Here is a 20,898-nt window from a genome sequence, read left to right as displayed (position 1 = left end):
CGTGTTGACTGGAATATCACAAGAAAGGAAATATACACCCATATATATATACTTATTATGCTGTCTTTTGGAAATATGATTTGCGTTCTTAACTTGGGAGCATATGCATGAATGGAATAATTTTGAGGTCTTGTTGTGGTGCTAATGAGAAAGGGAATGCAAAATCATCTGAAGTATCTTATGATTATAGTTGTGATAGAACCTAATTAATACTCTACTTAATAATTTTTAATAGCATACTGTGTCTAGTCTTTATTTGTCAACCTTATTTAGCCCTGAGCTGTGTCTCTGTTCAAACCCAAAGACCTTAGTATGCCGCATGCATTAGTGTGCACTGTATTGCACTGAATTTTACATTATCTGGCAGTTCCACAGAAAACTCTGTCATTTTTTTAGCTTTAACATAAAAAAAGGGTCAAGAGGACATTCACATTATGGTACAGCTGCAGGGCTTGTTTTGTGGACTGCTCAGCAGTGGTTAATTCCAAGGAGATCTAGGGTGATACTGATTACAGACAGAGTGTAGCTTAATTATAAGGGACTAGAAGTGCACTGTCCTGTTACAGAAAGGGATTCACTAAGATCAACATTGGGTAGGGTAAAAGAAGTTACTTCTGATGTGTTAGGATCCATCTACCCTGACTATCCATCTCACCTGTCAGCTGTCCAAATTGCACCTGCCAAAGTCAACCGTGAGTCAGTAAACAAAAATTGTCATATTCTTGTTTTTTGGAGTCTTCTCCTTATTAACATCTTAAAGTGGATTCTAGCCCTTCATATTCTTAAATCAGTAGTTAATTAGGCTGGCGCACTGCTGCTTTTGGTTGCTAGGACTTGGCAAGAAGTTGTCTTCACAGATGAGGTGCTTTAAATCCATAAAGCACCTTATCTCAGGAGTCTGCTGGAGTCTCTTGCTTACCACCTGTCGCACATAGTTGCTGTCTGGGCAGCGCTCTATATGAGAGGCCTCTGCTGTTTCTTCCTTTCGGTCCCTTCCCATATAAAAACTGTATGTGCTGAGAGTGAAACAGCCCCTCTACCCAATGCAGGGCAGTGCTGTGAATTGACTACCCTCCCCTGGGATGATGGGGTTTAGGAGGCCAATCAGATCAGAACAAGTTGTGGCAACTCTGACCATGTGATGAGCCTAGAACTGGGAGTCCCAAGTCTCCTGCTAAACCTGTTCTTCATTTCTAACACAGCAACTTCAGTGTTAACAAATCTTCTGTGTGTTTCCTTCGTGGTAACTATTAATAGGTGAAATGTTGGTTATTGTTTCCCTTGCCAGGCTGCTGTTGTACTTTATGCCTTGGGACATTTGAAACAGAACAGAATATTTATTTAAATGTATGCAACATTGCAAAGGAAATAACGGTGACTGGGACTATGCAAGCAATAGGTTAGGCTAACCTGGAAACACTTCATGTTTCCTAAGTCTTTTCTTTCCTGTCTCCATCAACATATTCATTCATCTTCCAAGTGTTCTATATTCTGCCAAAACCACAGCTGGGACAGCTGGAGTGCTCAGTGAGCTGCCTGCTGTCCTTGATGCGCAGCTGTACTGACACTGCAGCTGCTCCTGTGCACGTGAGTCACAGCCTGGCCCTCGTACACTCTTCCACAATCCTGCAAACTGCATCATTTCTGGTTTTAAACTTTAATGCTGGATCTAAGAATGAGCTAGGGAGCAGTCAAGTTGTTAAATGTGCTGACTTTGACCAATCCAGTTAAATTTTCCTATTGCATCCATTAGGACATTCAAGGCTACTTGCTAGTCAGAGTTCATGTCAACTCTTGGGTACCATTAGGACCCACTGGCCATGAGTGTGAGTTCTGCCCACAGGGGAGGTAGGGTTCAAGAGGAAGAAATAGTAGGTTATTGCTGCCTTATATTTAATCACTTTGAAATCCCCTTTTTCTGTTTGAGTTAGAAACAATTGCAAGATAAAGAGCAGCCCGTGGAGCAAGCATGATCTGGTGTTGAGCAAATCTGCTGAGCAGCTGTAGATTATTTTTGTGCTGTAGGTAACATCTGCTGTATAAGACAAAGACAGTAGGTAAAACTGAGAAAGAAGGCATTTGCACTTGAGTTTTATAAATTCAGTACGAAGTCAGTGTAACATCAGTACTTTCATATTTCAGTTGTGTAACTTTACATTACACAACAAAGCTCACAGTTATTTCTTCTCATGGATTTCTGCAAACACATATGATAGTTTTGCAGGAGCAAGTGCAACATTTCTCAGTTTAATTCAAGTGCCATGATTTTCTTGCCTTACCTTTACTATATAATACAAACAGTCCTTACCTTTTCTGTGTAGGAACAACAGTAAGCACCTCAAACAAGTGGGTACACTGTGGTCTTAAAATGTTTTGAGCTGTACAAAGCTACTTGCTAATCTGAACAAAATCAAACAAACCCCAAACCACAATCCAAACCAATATTGCTGCTTCAAAGATAAATATGTAGGTTTGCTTTATAATAACCAGGCTATGTTCTTAGACCAAGTACATTCCCAGGTATGTACTTGGTAGACTGAGCAGACTCATGTACCAAGCTCTGGTGAAAGCCAAGGTGATTAAAGTTGGAGTGTCAGCTAGCAGGTGAAATTTTATCTTGCTTTTGTTCTTGCTGTTTCAAACTAGACCTTTAGCTTGTCTGTACCTGCATCCTGCATCATGAGAAGTGCTTTAGAGGAAGGCTCAAGAAGCACAGTGGTGGAAAATGAAGTACCAATATGTCTAGAGAGGGAACTTTGCCAATCTGGGAAAAATCAGTGTTTGTCCTATTCCCCAGAAGGAAGATGCTTTATATCCTGTTATCTTTTGTGATCATGGATGTGCTTAATTATCCAAATTTGTAGCAGAGGTGCAGAGGAAAAATTCTCAAGCTGAACAGTTTAGGTCTCTTACTATTTCTTCCCTTTCATGCTTCTGGTCAAGATGTAGCTCTTGTATTTCAGGTTAAGGCTTGACTGGTTTTAGCAAGAGTTTTCCTTGCTACAAGAGCAAGTTTTCTGGGCTAATGATTTGTGACTAACAGTGAAGAACAGCAAGAAATCCTTACTACCTTTAGCATTACAATCCAGTTTCTCAGATTGGATGATCTATAGTTCCTAGGCATGCCTCATGGCAGACTAACATGTAGATGTAATACCTGTGGAAGTCTGGGGCAGAAACACTACTGAATTTGAGGAGGTGGTAAAAGGCAAAGCTCTTGTCTACCATTTCTGTTTCAAGTCCTTCAGTTGTATGTATAAATGCCATAGCCTGGTAGATTCTGATTCAGGTTAGTGTAATTTTTGAAATTTAAAGTAGTTGAAAACTGAGGTTAACAGCAGCCTTTCACAAAACTTTGTCCATTTCCCCAGTAAAAATGGAGAAGGTCATCAAGGGATTATTACTCTTGTGTTTAACTTAGGTGAACTGTTAGCTTTAAGGGCTATTAATAACCATCGTTAGCTTCTTACTTATCCTTCACTTGGAATGGCTTCATACCTACCTGACTTAAGGGAGAGTCACTCTCTTCTTTGTCAGATGCTTTAGCCGCCCTGCCCCTGTTTGGTGGGTAACGTGCTGTCCTCAGTGTTTCCTAATGTATGCAAAAGCCAGCAGCTCTTAGGATTTGGAGGGGAAATGCTGAACCGACACTGGCATGTGGTTGAGGTATTACTCCTATTTTGTTTTGCGCTGGAGCTTTGCCTATTTGAAGGCTTTGTGCCTCACTGGCTGAAGCAGACTGATGTGTACCACAAGTTCACAAGTAAACATTACTGCAGTGAGTGAAGCTCCTTGAGCAATAGCTTTTACACACTGCTCTTCTAAAAATGTGTGAGTAACTTCACAATCATGGCCTCCTCTGGTACGATCTCTGCAGACCTTATAAGCGGATCAGGGATGGATGGGATCGGTGTCTGAATGAGAGATGATGAGATCTTGGTCCATGTCATTTTGGGTGCAAGGTACTCTTTCTTCTCAATGGCCTGCACCTGGGAAGCAATACCAGGTTGTCATCAAAGATCACATAGCGTTTATCACAGAAGCAGATGAATGTTCTAATCAAATTTAAACTTTCTAATTCCACTTGGCCAACAAGGAACTCTCTTAGTATTACTGGCTGCTATGTGCTCAGCAGAGATGCTATGATCATCTCAAACATCGCCAGGTCCTTCTCGAAGCTGTCATCTTGGAGATACTACAACTACCTAATTTGTCTGGATGAAATTACAGTGAGAGAAGTACACTGTGCTGCATCTTGCTAAATTTCTTCTGCCTTCTTAATGATCTCTTTCCTCTTATAACAGGAAAGGCACTATGTCCTGTTGATTCAAATAAGCCATGTCTTACTGGAAAAGCAGGGCTTACTGCAAAAAAAAAAAAAGCTATCGATGCATTTGCAAGAATTTTTAGTTATAGATCAGTAGCACAATATAAAGGTGTACACTTTACGTTGTTGAATCTACTGTGACACTTTGAGAGCTTTTATATTGGTTTTAAGGTACAGAAGCACTCTGTGAACTTTTCATTCACCTCTTGGACTTTGAGCTGTGAATGTGGGCTCTGATAGGCTGAACTTAATCCAAATACTCAGGCATTTGTAAGGTTCTGTGTGTATGTTTGGTTTTGCTTGCCCATTGAACCAAATCATTCATTAAGCAGCCAGACTGCAAATCCTTTGAGAATTTCACCCCTTATTATTTTTATACTGAGTTTTGTGTGTTTGTGTGTAGCTATGTAAGTACATTAACACTGTATCTGGCATTTTTCCTTTATTAAATTAGCTTTGTAGAGGAACTGGTTAACTATTGAAGAATTTTTGTCTGAGTATCCTTTAACTCTTCTGTGGGAAGCAGAATTTGTCTCTTGCTGTACTGCTTATAGGGTTAGCCTCAACGTGGGAATTGCAAAGTCCTTCTCTGACAATTCAAACCTTGGCTTTTACTTAGCATATTTTTCAATGGATCATAAAGCATTTTTCAGAAAAAGTTGATGTCGTACTTCCCACTTTTAAAAAGTAGCAATTAGAGAATTTTTTGACACAGCAGACAACCTGTGACAGACACACACCAGAAGAGCTGCAGTGAAAATGCTTTTGTTTCTGCAGTCTGAGAGCAGATAAGAATATTTCCCAGACCTTGTCATTTGAGAATACGCCAGGTGAGTGAGGCGGTTGTAACATCCTTCTGAATTGTATCCCTGCAGCAATGCTGTCAGGCCGAGAGTGTGGTATTTCCATGGCTGATCTCTATGTTAAAACAGACATTATAGTACATGTCTGTGTAGGAGCAGGTACCTGAATGTACTCTCATTTTGCTTACCTTTAGCAGGTAAACAGCCTAACGAGGAGCACTAAGTAAACAGGAAAATTGCTTGAGAAACTGCGTCACACCAAATGCATCTCTTTTCTCCACGGGTGCATTTGTACAGGCTTGAACCCCACCCTGCTTGTGATCTTTCCTTTTGGTTATTAGGAGAGTCATTCATGTGCTTGTCAAGACAACTTAACTGTTACTTGCATCAAACCCTTCCTGGGCATGGCACTTTGCAGTTGCTGTCAGGTGCCCTTGCAAATGTATTTTTACAGGGCATTGCCTATTTCTTTGCTGCTGTAAAGGTCTTGGCGTCTGGCTGCGGTCTGCATGCCTGAGGTGCTCCTTCTGCCCTTGTCTGCCTTCTTCCCATGGGCAGTTGCCACTGTTCCTGCCCCTCGCCAGCTTCAGGGCGTTCTTCTCTCCCACATGTTCCTGGCAAGATCACCACTAACCCGTCCTTCTGTGTGCTACCTGGAGAGCTGGCAAGAAGCACACAGAGTGCAGCCAGGCCTGGACTAAACCAGTAGAATCTGGGATTTAATGTGTTTGTATCTTACTGCCCTGCCTAGAAAATGTTGGGCGAGTCCCTTGGGCGCCTGCACTGTCCTTGCTCCCATCAGTCAAGGAGTGCTAGCACTGCTGGTTAGCCTTGTACAAGGCTTCAGGTCTACAGTTAAAAGCTGAGCAGCTGGAAGCATTTGACACTATATCCTTTGAGATGACTGATTTGGCAGAGTCCCGCTCCGCAGCCCGTTCTGCAGAGGTGGCCCAAAGCTCTGCTGCAGAAAGTGGTGGGCACAGGGGCCATGCAGAGCAGAGGGGTCTTCCTCCTGCAGGTAGGCATTGCTTGATCTCAGTCATGGTGAATGTGCAAAATGCCGTGACCTTCCTGAATCCATGTATGTGCTTTCTGCTCTTCTTGTGTTTGAGTGCAGGATGGGAAGCTGGTCCTCTCAAGCCCTGCTATTGGAAGCTGGGGCATGCAGCTTCCCGGCAAACCCCAGTGAAGGGAGAAGAGAGGAGGCGGGGAGGGGGAGGGAAGGGGATGGGAGGGAGGGAGCTGCTCCTGCTCCAGCAATCCTAACAAAAAAAAGTCGGATCACGCCATTTGATTCGGCATTGTGTTTGTCTTGGAGTGCGTGCAGCATGTGTGTGTGAGGAAAGGAGCAGATGGCTTCTGAGTGGAGATGAATTACGAAAAGGCAAACTGCGGGAAGTGGTTTCTGAAAGGGATTTGAAGAAGAAGAGGAGAAAACCTTTTCTTTTAAAAATTTCAGTAAACATAAAAACTAACAGCAGTTGATACAGCAGCAGAGTTTTATCTTATGTAGTGATGCTTCAGAGAAGGAACTTTAAAAGTTTCAGGTTTTGCTGTTTTCTTGTAATCAGACTCGTATAAAGATTTCTGTTTTGATTTTTGTCTGCTTATGCTTTGGTGTCTCAAGACCAGAAACTTAGAGTTAATCATTATGATCTGTAGCTGTTGCATTAACCTGAATTCTTAAACCACCTCTCTGATATTAATGCAATCACTGTCTAGCTTTCACTAACAGTTCACTTGAACAAGCTGAGAGTCATTCTTTGAAAAATATGGTTTTCTAAAAGAAGTGCTGGTGCTATTTAATTGTGTGGTAGCCAAGTATGGTTTGGTGATTGTGTTTTGCAGGTCTGTTGGTGTTTCTGGTGTATGTTAATGTGCAACACTTTTCCATAAAGGGATCCCTGGATCTGAGCTTGTGATCTTAAAGTTGTTGTTGGTTTTTTTTTCCTTCCCTGGTGAAAACACACCTGCTTGATTGCCTTCTAATGAAAAAGTGTGTGTCAGCCATGATCCCGCAGTGAGCTGTACGTGTGTATAAATATCTGTGTTGGTACAGAGTGCCTCTGGAATGGGTCAAGGTGTTACTCATACTTCGCAGTGATTTTTATCATCCAGTGGCTATGCTGTTTCTTTAAAGCAATGCTGTCAGGTTCCTGAAAACTGATTTTTAAAGTTCTTCGTTTATTAAAGGTAATTTCTGTAAAAGAGAGACAGCAGAAGTACAGGGTTTTTTCTCGTGTAGGATGTTTTGCCTGATGCATTGATGCATAGTGAGTGACTTCTGTGGTTTGCTCTTTCAGACAGGTGTGTTTCTTTACCTGGTGAAATAGTTAAAGTTTTGGATTGTTTGGGGCTTGTTTGGTTTGGTTTGTTTTTTGAAAGAAGAACAAAGACTAACAGTTCTGCCAGGGAGGCATGCTGTGGTGTGGTACCCTAGCTTTCAAGTTGCTGATTTCCCTTTAAAACCTATACCCCAGCAGTTTAAAGACTTAACTTTGAGAAGTTATATACAGACTTAAATTTGCACCCTAGAACTTGGGTAATTCTGCTTGGTCTTTATGCCATTTCTGAAGAATTCTTGACAGGGACAGTGGGAAGTTATTCTTTAGAAATTGCTCCACCATGGTTTGTGGAAATCTAAGCTCTTATGAGTACAACCTTCTGAGTCAATGGTCCTCACGCCTAGAAACAAAATCCGCCTTTGGAAACCATTCAGTTTCTCTTGGTCCCAGAGGTGATGGTTTCTCCTCTGCTACTAAACGTGTCTCTTTGGTAGCAGACATTGATCCTATTTTAGGAAGTTGCTTATGGAGATTTTCCATGACAGTCACAAGTCAAGGGCATGCTTTTATTACTGAGCAAACCCACTTGTGTGTTTCCTGAGGTCAGTGGCTGAAATTCAGAATTTAATTTTCTCGGAGTCAGGAACTGAACTTTGACGTATTCAGAGATGAAGGGAAGAATGGGATCACCTGTGGACCTTTAAGTATATTTACAACCCCATTCTCTCTTCTTGTAAATAAGCACTACTTTGATATTGATGCAAATGATTAAACATGAGCCATTTATAATTTTTTCATATGCTTGAACATAGACTGTATGTGATTCCTTGTGGACCTGACAGCAGGTGGCTGTGTGGGTCAGGGAGAGGATTGTCCTCACACTTGCAGCATTTGGCTTCACCCCTGTATTAAGTGCACACTGTGTGCTCCCACCATGCTCTGTAAGGGTGCAGCACCTATTGTGTTGCTGGAAGCAAGAGTCTGGTACCACGTCACTAAATGCTTTGTACGCACAGTATGCATCTGTCAGTGTAACTGCAAGTGTGTGTGTATAGCACAGACACTCTCATACTCAGATTCTATGAGCATGGAAAGAGGTTTTGGTACAGTTTTAACATGAGAACATTTTCAGTAATAAGTTTGTATCTTACGCTTAGGTTTTCCAGGGACCTTATAGTAAAGAAATGTACATCTGAATTTTTTGTGTAACCTATATCAAATCTGGATTTGAAGACAGATTTACAGTGTGTCTTACTGCCTTGAAGGAAAATTGCATTTCCTACTCTTAAGTACTTACACCTTGGAAAACCACTACTCTACATCTCACACACATAGAAATATTTATGGCTATTTATCTCTAAAAAGTCAATCAGATTTTTTTCTGACTCTTGAGTGAAATTCATTCTCTGTGTTAACTGCAACTAATGTGTGGATGTGTTCATTTAGTTAAGTATATTGTACTTAATATCTCAATGAACCTGTGGGGTTTTTGGAGGAATTTTTGGCTCCACTTTTATATTTAAGGTACACTCTAAATTGCTTTAGGTGTGAAAAATTACTTGCTGCTTGATGTTCTTGAATTAACTTATAAGCAGATATTTGTAGTTACCTGTTCTTGACTCATGTGTTTCCAGTATGAGATGAAAACTTAGAGTTCTACAATATCTTCACGTAAAAGCCAAAAGACTTGTTTTGCCTTCGTTTTCACCTTCAAGCCCATTCTTCAAGGAAAAAAGGAAAACAAAAAGTGTTATATTTGCTTGTTTGTTTAATGATTCTGTAGCACATTGTGCCAAATGTTTTTCCTGTAGATAATATGCTGTAACATTGGAGAATATATTGTCCAGTCTACAGTACAGAGGACTGAGAGTTATTTTTTGTTGTGATTCTGTTGTGGTTTTGTAACCCTTCGGCATCATGTTTTATTGCAAACAAACACAGAGATCTTGTCAATGAGGAGGAAAGTAACAGAACCAAGTGTTTCTTACTGGTCTTTCAGTTCATTCATTCTTCTGACTGCAGGTTTAGCTTTTACTGCAGAGGTCGTATTCTAGATTTATACATTACTAGCAACTGTCTTCATGCAGAATTGTCTGTGCAAGATATCCACAGCTTTAACAGACATTTGGTCTTTCCACAAAGGAAACAGCTTTATGTGGCATGTCAGCTGATTTCAGTCATGGTTATTATATTTATGTTGGGTTGTTTGTAGCAGTATTGTGATTACCTTTCATCCCAATGTTCTTGGACAAGCTTTGATATGCCCAGGAAGTGAGGCAACAGTATATAACTACATAATAAAGTACCATCACCCACACATACACAATTTATCCAAGAGATTGTTTACCACTCCACGGTGTACCCAATTTCTTTCCCAACCTAGAGGTTAAGACCGCCAGTAGAAATTTGGAGTGAAGAGACGTGTGATGCCTCCCTGTGAACCTGGATTACTCCATTACTGCGTAAGGCAGCAGTTGCCAGTACCCTTGATGGTGACACGGAGCAGGAGCCCCTCCTGGGAGTCCCTGCATTGGTCCAACACCAGCATGCAGCCCTGGGTGTGCCCTCGGCGTGCTCCAGCTCTGCCTCTCCAGTTTGCATGCTGGCAGTCCCTGCTTTAACTACTTCACGCTCCAATTCCTTTGTCCATACTGTTGTATCAGGAGGGTTGTTCACATCAGCTAATAGATGTAACAGGCTTGAGATTTGCAGACAAAGACACAAAGAGTGGTGAGTGACATTAGTATATAGAAAACTTGCAGAACAGATGAGGTGGAAGAAGTCCTTGAGATGCTCTTCTTAGCTCAGGTGCACTTTTTAATGTATAGTCTGGCAGTTACAGTGGTGAACTAGTAGATGTTGAGTGCCGAGTTGTGAATGCTGCCCAGCCATGACAGTAGATCAGAAGAGAGGTGACCTCAACCAGCAAGGCCAGGCTAAGAGCCATTTCAGCAGCAGATGCAGTAAGCTTGAGTGTACAGGGAAGTGAGAACCTGGAATAAATAGTAGAAGCACCCCAGCACACCTGAGATCATGGCTTCTGAGGATGCTGATTAGTTGGCTGTAATTCCTATAAGTGTGATTAAAGAGGACCTGATTCATGAGGCTGGTGAGGAAATGAGTGCAGAAAGGAGAGGCTGTGTGCAGTAGAAGTATGTACACTGATAGTCAAGCATGGACTTTTTTACTTGAACTTTTGTTAGTCAGGGAAATCCTTTGCAACAAAGTAGTTGATCTTTATTCTGCTAGTAGAGCTTTGTATTAGCCATTTAATTAATTGATTAGTTTCTATAGAGCTATGAAAAATGGACATTAAAATGTTGCCCATGTTATACTGCACATCTGTGCAGAGGCAAGTTATTATTTGAACAAAGATTTTTCAGAGCCGTTATACTACCCTGTCTTCTGTACTTTGTCACTGGGAAAACAATAAATGAGTTAGAAGAATGGCATCACATGCTATCCCTTCTTATTTTCATATAATTTCAGGACAACTTTTCAGCCAGTACTGGGACTCATTTCAGAGGTGGCTACCAAGTTTGAGCTATCGTGAAGCATTTCCCACACTAGATTTGTGCTTCCCTGTGTGGGGGATGTTAACCTCTCTTAAGTAGAGAAGATGATGCTTCATAGAAACAAGAGGCAGATCTCAATGTATCTTCTAGTGTTTGGGGAGTGGTTGTATGCAACAGAAAGTTGTAGTTCCATAGTTCAATACTGTCTTTCCAGGGCAGGTACGAGCAGCATGTCTCTAAGTCCTCTGAACTCCTACAGGGCCAGATGTCACTCAAGAGAAGCTGTGTCCTATCACCTCTGCAGTATATGCTGATGCCAGACTTTACCACACAGCCCATGGAAGTGAGTAGTCTACAATACGGGTGGTTTTTTTTTTTCCTTCTTTAGCTTGTCTTTTATCTTCCTATACTATATTTTAAATCCCAGTTAAATCCCATCCCCACATGATGATCAGAATTATGGATTGGCATCAAATTCTTAAAAGGAGTATGAGATTATCCTTTTCTTAGCATTTAGAGAGATGAGCATAAAAAAGAGGGGTTTAAAGTTGCAGAGGCTGCTTCTGGCTTTTTTGAATACCAACTAATCATTTGATTTTTATTTTTCCTTTAAAGTTGGTAGCTTTTCCTGAATGGAAAGTTTCAGAACAGGAAATGTTTTACTCAGCTCTGACTGGATGCACAAACCCCGCGCCAATTGTAAAGTTTTTTCTGGCAATCATCTGCTGATTTCTAGTAGCTATTCCCAGCACTGGATACCAGGGCAGGTGGTTTCTGGTTTGTTCAGTTTGAAACATCACCATACATTTCCCTCAGCCAGTGGCTTACATGAGATTTTTTTTGGCTTCAGTTTTTATGCATCATAACAGTGAAAACACTTGATTTATCCCAGAGAACAGGAGAGAGTTGTTTGTTGAGATTTTTCCCCGCAATCCTCTTTAGTCTACTGTGATGCAGATGGCTGAAAGCATATTATTTGGGTAAAGATTGCAAGGCAGGCTTGTATGCAACCAAGTGAAACATTCACTAATTTTTGCATCTTAATTTCTCTGGGCTGGTTAATGCAACAGCAGTTATACAGTGTCATTCTGCATGAAATGCTGCAGTGTGACTTCCCCTTTGGCTGCCAACAAGCATCGGGTACTCCAGAGACACTGGAGTTACTGAAACATCCACAGGCAGAAATGTGGAAGTGACCCCTAAATAGGATGTGTCTGTTTCCAAACACCAAGGTTGGGACATTTGGGAGGAGGGAAGCAAAATTACTGCATACTTCTAAACTTTAAAGCATAGCTATTTCAAGTTAAGCATTAAAAGGGAAGCACTTGGGTACTTAATGGAAACATTTGCAAATTAGGGCCACTGGGTACTGCCAGTGTTAATTTGTGCTTAAACTAATATAACCTCTTCCCTTACAGCTAGGAATAGAACTGAACTGGTTCTGTTCTGTGATTAATACGAAAACCTCGACTATTTGGCTTATTGCTTCAAATTGCCATGTAAAAAAATCTGTGTCAACATACAGTGATAAAGTTCATGTGGAGGAGGGAAAGGCATGTTGGAGTACAGATTCAATTAAAAAAAAGGGGGCATATGTTTTGCATGTAATTTTTTAATATGCAAAAGCAGAACATAGCTATCTAAAATAAATAGATATTCATGTATTTCTAGGCATTGGTAATGAAGGGCTGATTGTCCTCTTAACTGAAATGTGCAGCATAAAAGCAGCACCTCCTACCCCCAAACCCTTTCCCATCAGTCTGGTTGAAAATGGCTTGTTTTATTGTAATAACTCCTTTGAAGTTTGTGACATTGAAGGCGAGCAGGGATGGCCACATCTGACTTGTAATGATCTGTGTTATAGGGGTAACTACACGCAACATATATTGAGCACATGACTGCTGGTATTTGGAAGAGGCACGTTAGCCTCTAGCCTTGATTTGAAGATGAAGGGTAAATCCTCTGTCTTACTCGGTAGTTTGTTTCCATGCCAACAACCATCAGAGTTTACAGTAACCACACCTGACTTTTTATTTTTTAATTCTGAGTTTTTCTTGCTTCAGCTCCCAACTGCTGGTTGCTGGTGCCTCTTTCTCCATTAATTGAAGCAGGCTCTTAAGTAATGCTTTTGGACCAATCAGTGTAGATAAATTTACATATAAAGTTATTGAATCTCTCCCAGTAGGGTGTTTCCTACAGCCTTGAAAATGTTTGGAGGCAGTGAGAGATGGAAAGAGATCCTTTTCAGCCACCTCTCCTTCTGTCTGAAAGGAAAGATTGGGACACTGGAAGTCAAGTGTCCTAATTACAAGGCAAGCTGCGTTGCTCTTATTTTTAGGGTTTTGTTGTTGTTGCAGTTGTTGTCCTCCCTAGTTCTCCAGCACTCTACCTTGGCAGTGCTGGACTTGAGAGGGAAAACTGGTCTCTACTTGCTGTAATGCAGGGGTGAATAACATCGATTGTGTTAAACTCCATTCAGGTTCTCATCTCCAGTCATCACTATCACTGCAACTTCCTGCATCCTTTACCGTACTCCTGCTTTATACACTGAAGCCTGTATAACTTGCAGTTACAGTCTGTGTCACTTTGATTTGGTGAAAGTAAAATGCAGTTTGAGTACAGGGTTTTTTTCCCCAAAATCAATTTCAGATGTTCAGAATCTGTGAAGTGGATGTAAGCCTCATCATTTTTACCACCCTGCTAAGCTTTTGGTCACTTGTAAATGTTACTGGCAGCGACTTTACTATTTTTTTAAAATCCATTTTCAATTGATTATTGAAAATATTGACGAACACCTGGCACTTAACTTGTGGAACCAGCAGAAACATCTTCATTTAATTCTCTGTTGACAAGGCCAACTTTAGATCTGTGAGGAGTCAGGTGGTTTTCACCATTTAACATGTTTTCTGTCGGTATCACTTGTTCCATTTTTAGATGGCAACATTTGGGGAAAAAAATAAAAGGAAATGCTCCACCGTATCAGGCATAGTAAAAGTGGGAGTTTCAGTGAGCTAAAACAGACTACTGGGGAAATGTTAATAGGAGACAATAGGCGGGGAAGGGAGGGTGGAACACACACAACCACCAGATGGGGTGAGCATGTCTGCAGCAAAGACAGTGCTTTCTCCCAGTCGCATCCCGAGCTCAGCTGGTCTGAGGAACATTTCTTCCACCAGAGTTAGCAAGGAGAATTTGGGGAGGGACTAGTGCACCCACGTCTTCGAGCCTTCTTTTACACTGTTTGTTCTGTGTGTTTTGGAGCCTGAATAAATAATGCTGTTTTGAAAGATGCTTTCTGATGATTACTAGAATGAACTGACTAAAGTATAGGAGCATGCAGTTTCCATGGGAAACTAGGCCTTTCCCATGAATGCAGCTAGGGAGAAAGAGAGACAGCCTGCCTGGCTGGGCTGTGTTGTCCCCTCAGAGTTTTGGTTCCCACTGTATCGTGTCCATGCCGTGCTGGTTTGTTCTATTTTTTTCCCCCTTATCATCTATAAACCTTCGTTTCCTTTTGAATGTAGATAGAGCAAGCAGCATGGCTGCTGTTCCTAAGTTTATGAGCATTTTTAACTCCCCCCCAGTCCACCCAGTCTCATGCTGAGTAGGACTGGTGGCAGCTGCTTATCTCCTGAAAGCTCTTCCAGTTTTAGCCTCTGCCTGGCCACACTCTTCTGCCAGGGAAGTTCCCACTGTCCCCAGGAGACATCAGGGAATATGTAGTGAATGTGCTAGACATCATCTCCAGATCCAGATATTTCCTTTTAGGAGTTCTTATATCTAGGTCTAAATGTCTTAGCAACTTGGTTAGCTTCAGTCTGACCTTTGTGACACGAGCCCACCTGTAAAGTGTCTAGCAGGTAGCTGCTAATAATTACAAGAGCCTCGTGGTTCCTTACAGACTTCTCTTTGACCTCGCCCTACCTCTGGTGCTACAGCTGCTCAGTTAAAGTCCCATTCCCTGGTACCTCATCCAGTAAAACCCAGATGTGTTTCCTCCAGCCCCCTCTGAAATGTACTTTCACTATTTATCCTCTTCCAGCAAATGTCCACGGCGGTTTCTCTGCTCACACACCCACCACCAGCAATTAGGCCACGGGCTCTGGTGCCCCCCCAGCCACCTGTCCCCAAGGATGATGTGGGGGTAACCAACCGGAACACAAGAAGTAGATCATTGACGTCCTTCTTTAAGACTGGCTGCTGTTTGGCTACCTGTAGTAAACCTAGCCAAGGCATACGCAAGTCTTAGTGAATTACAGAGTGCAGCAAGGCAGATGAGATCAACCCATTTTTATGGCCCTGCCATTTTTCCATCCAGTTACTGAGACAACTAACTGCAAAGTCTGAAGTTCTGGTTTATAACCAGAATTTTTTGGAGGTGTTTAACGCAGAGCCCTGACCCCTGTGTCTGTTGCATCCTTTTTGGTGAATTCTTCTTGTGCAATATTTAGGTGAGTTTTAGTTGTTTCGAGTTTTGAACCTGATTTTTTTTTTTTTTTGGAGGAACTTCTGAGGAAGCTCTTACAGTTCCTCTTTAGAACAAAGTTCTGTTTTTTAATCCTTTTCTTAGATTTCTCAAATGTTTGTGAAAGTGTCTTAACTAGTTACTGCATGTGCAGTTTTGTTGGGGAGAGCTTGTCTGCAATACACTGTTCTGAATTGGCTATATTTTCTGAGGCCAAAAAGCAGAACAGAAAGCCAAAGCTGTAGCTATGAGGGGAAAGGAAGCTCAGTATGCCCCTTAGCTGCGTGGCTTTTTTGCTTATGTTCAATCACCCAATTTTCTCTAGTCTGGAGCGCATTTCTGTGGATTTGGTTTGTTGGATGGTTTTTTTTCCTTCAATCAATCTTTTAATGCTTTTTGGAAAAAATTCTTCAGGCCATGTTGTTATACTCCACTCTTGGTTTTTAGGTGCATTAGTGACACCCACAGTACTTGGGTAAGCACCTTTATGTTGCTTTCCAGCATCATGAACTTACTGTTGAAGTGACAAGTATGTCAATTAGGCACAGACAGCAGCCAAAAGTCAGCTCTGCCTGCAGGTGCTGCTGTCTTTCTGCCTACTTCATGGAGACAGGGGGTGTTACATGGTGTTTGTTAATGCTTGGTGGAGATTTTGGATACCGATTGTAATTTCATTAAAAATAGATATAAAATCCTCACTTCTTTTTTCCACTGTGGAATTCACATAGGCTCAGAGAAACATCTGCTGGATCTGAGTCTTTTAGCTCCTTCAATGTGTTCCTGATTGCTGAAACTCCCTCCAGCCTTGTTTGTTTGGAAAAAGTCGGGCATAACATTGGATCTGCACAGCCTACAGTGTTTCACAAGCCAGAGAGGAGCAGTGCAGTACTTGCATGAGCATGATCATGCAAATTCATAGGCAGGAAACGCTGCTTGGTACATTTCCTTGTCCTGACTGTCCCCCATTACGCTTGTGCCATCCAAATTGCTTCTTCCTTCCCTCCACCCTCCTTTGGAATTAGACCTGGGAAATGGCCATCAGCTGTTCCCGGGCAGTACCAACTGAGATGGTCGCAAATAAGGTGCTTGGGCACACAGAAACATGGGAGAAAATAACAAGCTAAAAATGTGAGATAAATGGTCCTTGCATCATGACCGTCCTTTTCTAATGTGTCACCAGGGAGAACCATAAGTGCTCGTCCCACTGAGGTTGTATCTGCCACTTGAGATGTGCTGCAAAGAAATTACCAGCTTTGCTGTAGTTATTTTACTGATCAGGGGATAACTAATCTTTTTTGTACTGCAGGTTTCAGTTTAGAATAGTTGGGGTTTTTTTTTCACACAAACATCAAAGAAGTTCTGATTGCCAGATCGGAAATTTGCGTAAGGTCTGAAAGGAGGATTTATAAGAAACGAGCAGATGGTCTACTAGAGAATTTCCCCAGGAGGTTGCAGTTATTTAAAAGGGAGAGAAACTAAATAGACTGTACAAAATTCAACTGTAAAATTAACTGGCCAGCCAGTAGCTAAATACTTAACTAAAATGATTCAGCTTGGCCCCTAGCATAAGCATGTAATGAAGTGATGTGTGTGTGAGCTGACACCGCACACATTATTTCAAGTTTCACCTAATAAGTGCGCATGAATGAAAAATTATTTTGCTATGCACAGTTCTTACTGTGGTGCGGCCTCTCCTGTGTCTCTTACTTTCACAGTGGCAACATGATTGTTCAGCCATGCAGGAGAATGCTGCAAAATGCTGTTCATTTTAAATGAAATATATAACTGTTCAGCAGAACATATTTAATTTTTAAACTGCTCTTTTTAGCCTCATAAACATAAGAATTAATATATTGGTTAAATTCTGATATTCGATTAAATAATCAAATATTTAATATTTAAGGGAAAAAAATTGCTTTATTTGGAGGATACAAGACTCAAGAGTATGTTAATCCTAAGTAGTCCAATATCACGTGTCACTTAAAAAAATCCATGAACTCAAGTCACTTTGGAGTTGTTTGGCACATAGTTTTAGACTTTTGATAGCCGTGTTTCCAATGTGGTTTTCTTTTTCTTTTTTTTTTCTTTCTTTTTTTCCTGAAGCTGTGATACATAGAAATTGCAGGATTTGTGGGGGGGGGGGTATTTTTAAAAGGACAATCAGATTTTTAGTGCAAATCCCTTCATTTCTGCTGCTAAGGTTTTAAGAAATGAATTTTGTATGCTACATTAAACAAACAGGTGCATTCAGAAACCAGTTGAGTTCATTATGCTTTAAAAAAGTTAGGAAAATACCTTTTTCTTTAAATCCCTACGAAAGATCCCTTTTAGAAGGCAGAAAATCTTTAATTCTCTCATGTTCTATTTTAAATTGAATACCCAACAGAGACAACTGTCTGAAATAATAAAAAGCATTTAATTACTCTCATGCTCATCTGTTTGTGTTCTGGTTTGCTTCTCCCAGAAACTTACTGATAACACCTGGTGTTATGGGAGCAGTCCCATGGGCCACATGCAGACATAGTTCAGCTCAGAGTCCATCGGCGTAACGCTGGTGCAGAATGTAATTAAACCAGATTTCTCTTCTAGCTTGCTGTATTTGCATGATTTTTCATAATGGTAGTAATATAGCTATTCAATTTAGAAACCATCCTTGAAAACCTTTGACCTAACCTCTTGAAGTGCTACGAGGAAGAGGGTAAGTATCCAAGGGCTATGTGAAATTCTTAATTGAGCCTTGTTACATACTTCCTTGTATATAACGCCTTACAGATCTGTGTTTATGGCAGATTTTCCCCCTTCCCTCCAGCAATTCATTTCCATTAGCCTCAGAGTTAGAGCTAAAAAAAAACAACTCAGAATTCAACACGATCTTCCATATATTAAAAAATCTGGAGAGCAAATTCATGGCAGCGCAGTTGAGCAGGTTGAGCTAAGGCAGAAATTTTGTCTGCAAAGTGCTTGTTCACATTAGTCCCATATGAACCAAAACCAGGCACCTCTCTGAGGGTGTGCAAGAGTCTGCAAGGCTGATATGGAGAGGGATGAGTTTTCTGTTGTTTAACCAAAGCTCATCTGGTATGAAAATACCAAGAGGTGACTTGCGAACCCCATCATTGATAGAGTAATCTTGCAGCTTATTATTTACTATTTGCTGGGGTTTCTGAAATTGTCAGTTGTATAGAAAGGAACATAACATACCCTGTTTCAAAACTGTTGTGTGTTGTGCTCTAAATGAATTATTTCAGATGTTTGATCTGCTGCAGTTTGTTTATAGTGTAGAATCTGAGTATACCATATGATGGTGTTTCCTCTAACAAGGTGTAGTCCTTTCAGCTTCCTTTGCAGAAACAGAAGATCTCTCTATAACGTGGTCCTCTTGTATCCATCATGTTCAGCCCGATTGCTTGCCTTGTAGTTCCTAGCGTACCGGGCTGGGTTTATGCGGAGCCCCCGCCTCCTCACTTTGAGCAGACCTGCTAGGTCTCTGGAAGCTTCTTGGCTCCCACTTTTAAAATCGTGGAGAAGCTGGAGGAAGGCATTTTAAATGTTAAGATCCTTTTCCTCCTTGAGGTGTATTTTAAAGTGAAGTATTTCCATAGCCTTTGTTACGGATCTGGTAATGTTTGCGTGGATTTGATTTTTGTAATGGACTTTTAATTTTTAAAAAAGAATATCCGGTCTTGGGGGAGGGAGAAAGCAAGTTATGCAGAGTGGTCAGGGTATGGGATCAGCTGTGGTAGATGAGACAAAAGGTCCATCTAGCTCAGGTTGTTGTCTTTGACCATGAGTGAGAGAGTATGAAAAACAAAGTATGTACAGAGTGGTCCTGGCTGCAAGATTTGTACCATGTGATTTTGTGATAAAACTGAATTTTGAAGGGTGTGCAGTCACCTGAAAACCTCGGTTTAAAAGTGGATGTGGCAGGGAACTGATGAAGGTAAGAGGATGGAGCTGGTCTGAAAAAAGTGCAGTTGAAGGGAAGGGGAATCCTTTCCTTTGCATCATGGTGTGTAAAGCATTCCCAGGCTCAGAGGGTGTCTCAGGGAAAGAATGAAAATAACTGCAACTGTCTGGATAATGTCATCTGGAGAGTCCTAAGGTTAGCTTTGATCCTTGCAAGAGGATCACCCTTGGCAGAGGTGAAAAAGGAGTCTCTCGAAAGTGATAACCAGTCACGACTGAGCATTGACTCTCGTGCTGAATATCCGTCTTGTTGGTCCCTCTCAGTTGTCTTCACTTTTTATCTTTCTTTTTCTTCATGAGTCACCTGGAGTGGGGGTAGAAAGTCGGGACTGTCTCTGAGTTTTAATGTTACCCAAGAAATCCAACCTCAGAGAAGTCTAGAGAGTTATGTTATGCTCAAACCGAAGAGCTATGGTTCAGGATTTAGGAAGCTGCTCTCACTCTCTCACTGTAAACGATACATTAAAGCCACGTTTCCTTTACAGGAAAGTAACAGCTGGTGAGAGCCTGGTCAGTTGTGTTTGGATGGCCATGTTATTTGGGTTGCAGCAGGTAACTGATAAAGAGATGCCAAGTAATTTGTTGTGTATTTAACAATGAAAACAATTCTGAGAAATAGAACAGACTCTGTAAGTGGCGTGTATTGACATTTGCCTATTGCAGTAATTGCACTTGCAAATTAAGTACTTGCAAATTAGTCCTGTGTTTGTTCACTTTTAGGAGGACTATCTGAAAGTGATTTTTGTAGTTAGCTTGCAAAGTTGTACTGACATAGTGGAATTTATTGCTCAAGAGAAGCAGCATGTGAATTTTATCCCCCGTATTCTTCCACCCACTAAGTTCTCCTAAGCAATCTCTTTTCTCTGTAAACAGTCAACTGAACTTGCCAGCTATGGAAAGCATTTTTTTTCCACTGTCTTTATGCTGTATTATTTTCTGGTCTGTCACATTCATTCTGTCTTTAGTGTTCATCTTTATACAGCTTCTCTTGCATCACAGCCCTAAGGAATAAGAAAAATTAATTACTAAGCAACTGAATTTACTAGTATTTTGTTGTCCAGAGATATGGCTCTGTGCTTATTGTGCTTTCTTTGCCTTCTAGTTGTGTAGATTTTTATCTTAAAAAAATTTAAAAAAAAAAAAAAAAATCACCAGATCTGTTGGTTTGACTAATGAGCAGAGGAAAGAAAATGGATCTAGGAGGGGCATCTTCCTTGCCCTTTGGATGTTGGGAGAATTTTTGTGTTTCACAGCACAAAAATTGCTAGGGATTGCTTTTGGGAAGGGGGGAGAGATGGACATCAGCTGCTGCAAGGAATGGAGCATGTTCATAGGAGCTCTCATGCATTATTCATCACAAGCTCTTTTCACTGGGATCAGCTGGAGGAAGTAGTTAGTCTAGTTTGAGCTACACTAGTATTATATTTAGGGGGCTTAAACAAGCCCAGGCAAGTACAGCACCAACTCTTTCTCTTCAGCTGCAGGCAAATGTAGGGAAGTCAGCAGCTCTGCTTACACAGCTCGGTCTCTTTAGCCT

The 20,898-nt window shown here is 41.1% G+C and overlaps 1 protein-coding gene across 2 annotated transcripts in view; it reads left to right on the top strand.

Moving 5' to 3' along the window:
* Positions 1–20,898, top strand: part of MARCHF8 (membrane associated ring-CH-type finger 8) — a 97,916-nt gene that overhangs the window by 22,745 nt on the left and 54,273 nt on the right. The window lies entirely within an intron of this gene.

Source organism: Caloenas nicobarica, chromosome 7, assembly GCF_036013445.1.
Source record: "Caloenas nicobarica isolate bCalNic1 chromosome 7, bCalNic1.hap1, whole genome shotgun sequence".
In the NCBI taxonomy this organism is placed as follows: Eukaryota; Metazoa; Chordata; class Aves; order Columbiformes; family Columbidae; genus Caloenas; species Caloenas nicobarica.
Note: the sequence above shows the minus strand (reverse complement) of the source record. Positions and strands in the feature narration are given on the sequence as shown.